Below are 6040 nucleotides of genomic sequence, written 5' to 3'. Positions count from 1 at the left end.
CAGTTATACAGTGAATTGTAATGAATTTTTGTAGACAGTTTGCAATTGTGTTTACTGTTCTATAATTTGTAATTATGAAGAGCTTCTATAATTTTTCTTTTTCCTCAGTAGCTTATTGTCTCCATACCATCCATACACTAGTAAGAGATCTAAATCTTTTGGAATGACTGAAAGTAAAATCATCATTTTTTGTTTCTTCAAAACTCAGCATGTTGGGGCTAGGGATGTGGCTCAAGTGGTAACGTGCTCACTTGGCATGCACGGGGCGCTAGGTTCGATCCTCAGCACCACATAAAAATAAAATAAAGATGTTGTATCCACCAAAAAACTAAAAAATAAATATTAAAAAAATTCTCTCTCTCTCTCTCTCTCCTCTCTCTCTCTCTCTCTCTCTCTCTCTCTCTCTCTCTCTCTCTCTCTCTCAATCTGCAATCACAAAGCAAATTTTAACAAAATACTGAGGAAACTTTACAGAAATATTTTATAAAATATAAACATAATAAAACCTACCAAGAGCCATGAAAGTCACAAGGATACACTAGTTCTGAACTAAAACAACACAGAGAAAGATATTACAATACTTTGTCTCTAAGTATATTACAAAGTTATAAAACTGAAACAGCAAAGGATTAGCATAAAATCTGATACATGGACCAATGTAACAAAATACAGAACCCAAAAATCAATCCACCAATTTAAACTCAACTGACTTTCAATTAGGGACTGTAGGGGTTCTGTGTTTGGGATTAGGGTCTTGATAGCTTTATGACTCTGGCATGCTTGGTGACTATGAAGTTTCTGTGCGAAGACCCAGAATTCCTGGCTGCTGGGAAAATTTTTATCAGCCTTGACCTTGATCTCAGGCACACAGCTCCTGGGATTAAAGGAACTCTCTTGTTAGAAAACCACAATGTTTCACTGAGACTGACCCTGTCCACATAACAATAACTATACAATGAACTTTCTTGAGAGCAATACAAAGCTCCTAACATTGAACATTACAACTAAGCATGTAACTGAGGAATAAACTGTATTATGTTGCTAAGTGTGTAACCTGCCTACTAATAGAATGAACAATATGTACTTATGATGCCTATGATCTAAAGTAACCTATTGATATAAATAATGCTAGCAGCTCAGGTGAGCAGCTTTTGCTTATGCCTCTGCTCTTTGTTTCTGTCCCCTTTTATTTTATATTTTTACAGGGGACCAAGAAGATATGTTAAAGAATGAATAGTTTCTTCCATAAAGAGTGATAGGAAGTTTGAATTTCCCTATGATGAAGAGTAAAACTCTACCTCTTCCCTTTACCAAATAGTTCATCAATTAAAAAATAGAATAAAAATATAAATGTAAGCACCCTAGGAATAAAACTACTGGAAGAAAAGTTTCAAAACTTTGGTTTGGGCAAATGGTTATTGACTCTAACCCAAAACTAAAAGAGAAAATTGAAAATTGGATCAGAAAGGAAAGAATCCAGAGAGTTAAGAGAAAACATATGGAATTAGAGAAAATATTTGCAACCATTTATCCAAAATATATACATATATGTGTGTATATATATGTGTGTGTGTATAAATATATATGTATATATTTATACATTATATATAAATATACATATTATATTGTTTTATACATAATATATATGTATATAAATATATATGTATACATATGTATACATATATATTTAACCTTAATTATGCATATGTGAATGGGAATTTATGCTGATTCCATAGCTTCTATAATAACAACAGTCATTCGGGAATCTCTTTTGTATACTGACTTCAAATCTTTTGGACGCATGCCTAGAAGTGGAATACCTGGATAATATGACAGTTCTAGTTTTAGTTTTTGAATGAAACTCCATCCAGTTTTCCATAGAGGCTATTGAACATTTCATTCCACCAATAGCACATGAGGGATTTTTCTTCTTCACACTCTTTTCGGCTTTTTTGTTTTTTTGTTGTTCTTGTTATCTTGCTAGCTGCCATTCTGACAGGGTGATATAGAATCTCAATGTACTATTGATTTGCATGTCCTTATGGCAAAATATGTTCGGGCCATTTGTTGGTGATTTGAATTTCTTTTTAGAAGTATCTGTTCAGATCTTTTGCACATTTGTTTTTTCTATGACCTGTTCTTTTGTTGAACATTTTTTGACTTGTTTATATATTCTGTATATTAATTCTTCATCAGATGAAAGCTAAAAAAGATTGTGTACTACTTACAGGTTGCTCCTTTGCTTTCAATTGCTTCAGTTGTTGTGCAGATGCTTTTAAATTTGATGTAATCCAATTTACCATTTTTTATACTTACTTCCCAAGTTTTGTAGTTTTATTCAGAAAATTGTTGCCTGTATTCCTATATTATGAAAGTTTCCACATTGTTCTTCTCTAAGCTCCAAATTTTCATGTCAAACATGAAATCATTTGATCAACTATTTGATCATTTTCTATAGGGTAAGAAAACGAAATCTACAATTAATTGTCTACAGGTAGATATTCAGTTTTCCCAGTTTCCCAATTTTTGAATCTGTCTTTGTTCTAATGTATATTTTTGGAAACTTTGCCAGGAATCTGTTGATTTTAGATGTGCAAGTTTATTTCAGCTTTTACAATTATATTCCATTGACTACAGTCTGTTTTATACCAATATTATGCTATTTTGTTAATATGGCTCTCTAGTACATTTTTGATAAATTCAGCTTTTTCTCTTTGTCTCAGGATTTCTTTGGCCATACAGTCTTTCTTATGCTTATCTACTTCTGTGAAGAATATCATTGGCATGTTGATGGAGATTTCATTGAATCTTTGGGTGTCTTTTGGTTATATGGCCATTTTACCAATATTGGTTCTCCCAGTTAAGGAACATGGGCAGTCTTTCCAATCTCTGCCAACTTCTTCAATTTCTCTGTTTCTTTGTTTTACAGCTTTTATTTCAGAGGCCTTTTGCAGATTTTGTTAGGTTAATTCCCAGATTCATTTTATTTTGAAGTTCTTGTGAATATGACTGCTCTGATTTCTTAATGAGTTCAACACAGGTGTATTTAAAATCTACTAGTTTTGTATGTTCATTTTATATCCACATACACTTTTAAGTTTCTTATTTCTAAGAGTCTTATTGAAATGAGAAGTGTCTTCTAAGTATAGAATCAAATGATGTTAAGGAGAAATAATTGCACTTGTACTTTTCCTATTTGTATACCCTCTCCTATTCCCAAGAGCCTGAGTGACATGCCTCAATATTAAAGTACTATTCTGAATAAGAATGGTGACAATGGACAGCCATGGTGTGTTCCTAATTTATAGAAAATACTTTCAGTTTTTCCTGATTCAGTATCTTGCTGCCTATGGATTTAACACAGCTAGCTTGAGTTATGTTGAGAAATAAGCATTCCATACCAACTTCCTACATGATTGTTTTAGGAAGAGATATCAAACTATGAAGGTTCTTTTTGTATTAAGATGATCACTTGATTTGTGTTCTTGGTTGTACTCATGTACTGTGTTACTTTTTTTGACTTGCATTTATTGAAGCACTCTCTCATACCTTGATATGAAATGAAGCCAACTTGATCATGATACATGATATTTTACTATGTTATTAGAGAACTGGATTGGTGAGCATTTTATTGAGGATCTTACATCTATATTCAGGGAAGATTTTGGTTTATAGTTTTCTCTGTATCTTCATCAACTTTGATAGCAGCAAAATACAGAACTTGCAGAATGAGTTAAGGATTCCTTCCCTATTTATTATGTGGAATGACATTTTCAAATCTGGAAACATTAGTAACAAATCTGTTTATTTTTAGGGATTTCTTTGTTGGCAACCATGGTGGCTACTTTAGTCTCACTGCTCACTGTTGACTGCACAGGATTTGTAAGGCTTTGTCTCAGAAATGCTAGGTCATATGTGTTTCAATATGTCCATTTATTTTACAATTTATAATTGATTGGGATATAGTTTTTCAAATCATTCCCTAATGATCATCTGATTTTCAGTGGTTTGGGGTACAATATCTACCCTTTAGCATTTGATTTTGTTCATGTGAGTCTTTCTCTTTCTTTGATCTCCTTATCAGATAATTCATCTCTCATCTTTTTTATTCATTTTTCCCACTTGTACTTGTATGGCTTGTTTTCATATTTCTAAGATCTTAAAATACATCTAATTAGGTTTTTTCAGAACTAACTTGATTAAATAGCTTTTGCTCTTTTTTGCAATTTCTGTTATATTGTGTTTCTCTTTCCATTTAAATTGATAATTTTTAAAATATCCCCTTGATTTCTTAATGATCCACAGTTATACAATACTGTGTTGTGCAATCTCCATGTATTTTCTCATTTTTTTTTCATTTTTCCTTGCTCTTGATTTTTACTTTGATTCCACTAAGGTCTGATAAATCAGAAAAATTTTCAAATTATTGAACAATTTATTGAATAATTCGCATTCTTTTTTTTTTTTCAGACCACAGGCCAGGTATAATTAGTAGAGGACAACAACAACAAAAAAGTTAGCTTTGAGATGACTGCTGGGACCCGGGTTAGGCTGTGTAACTATTTAAACCATTTTTACAACATTTGTATCTCACATTTTGTACCTCAGCAAAAAGACAATTTTCTGTATATCATTGACCTTTGGGTCTGCTAACATGTCATTGAAACTGCAAATGTTAAACTCATAACTGCCACAAGTACACAACAAAGAGTTGCAAGCATTGTGGTAGACGAATTTGCATTCTTTATGACCTTAATTCAAACAGTTTAGGGAAATTTTCATAATCTGTAACAAAGATTGTTTATTCTATAGCTAGTGGATGGAAAACTCTATAGCTGTATATGAAGTTCAATTGTTCAATAATGTGAATTAATTCTGAAGATTGTTATTTGTTTTTTTGTGGGGGTTATTGATCTATTGAAGAAAGTGAGGCTATGAAGGCACCCACTACCCTTGTATTGAAGCCTATTTCTTCTTTTATTTCCTTCTGAGATGCTATAGTGGCAATGTCCCAGGTGCATGTTGAGCCCTCATTAATCTCAGGTACTTGGGTCTGGGTCATGAACTAGAGGCATTTTATGTCCTCTGTTTCATAAGTGAAATTACCTGTCAGTGTTACAGCAGGACTAGAATAAGGTAACTTTTTCTAGATATGGCTGTGTGCAGTTTCACAGCAAGGACTAAATCCAATGCCCTCATTTTGCTGGGAATGAGACCAAGCTCCAGCCAGAAAGAAGAAAACAAACCAGAGTAAAAATCACAAAACAAAACAAACAAACAAACAAAAAACAGATTTATAAATACATTAATAATGCAGTGAGAACGAAAACATAACACAATGTAAATAAAGGAAGGGGCATAAATATTGTAGAAAAAGCTAAATTTTAAAAATTAAAAACTTTTGTTAATTTTACACATGAAGGAGACACACAGTACTCTCTCTTGTGGTCTAGTTTATATTATTTATATTATGATGTTCACCAGTTTGTATTATGATGTTCTAGTTTATATTATGATGTTCACCAGTTCCTTTCTCCCTCCTGCAAACATAGGATTTCATTCCATTTTTATGGCTGAATAATAATTCACTGCATATATATTTCACTTTTGTTATCTAAAAATGAATATGTTACTTGATTTAATATCCTGGCTAATGTTGGGGGAGTTGCAATAACATGGGGGTACAGGTATCATTTTGATATGTTACTAATGTTCTTTAATTCTTTTTATTCTTTAGTGGAAAAGTTGAGATTCAGGGGAGATGTATTTTTAGTTTCTCAAGAAACTTCTTTTCCAGGGTGGTTGTTCTAATTTACATTTTGGTAGTGGTCTGTAAGTGTGCCTCTTACTCTGCACCCTTGCCAACATTTTTCATTTTTTGTGTTTTTTTGTTATGTATATTTGATTATTTTTTGTGGTTGTTTTCATTTGCATTTTCTTCAGGATTAGTGATGGGCAGGATCTTTGCATATACTTGTTGCCCATTTCTCTTTCGTGAAAAATGGAAATTCAGATTATTTATTCATTTTTAGCATTTTTT

This window comes from Callospermophilus lateralis, chromosome 8, assembly GCF_048772815.1.
Source record: "Callospermophilus lateralis isolate mCalLat2 chromosome 8, mCalLat2.hap1, whole genome shotgun sequence".
Classification (NCBI taxonomy): Eukaryota; Metazoa; Chordata; class Mammalia; order Rodentia; family Sciuridae; genus Callospermophilus; species Callospermophilus lateralis.
The sequence above is the reverse complement of the archived record's forward strand: the minus strand, read 5'-3'. Positions refer to the sequence as shown.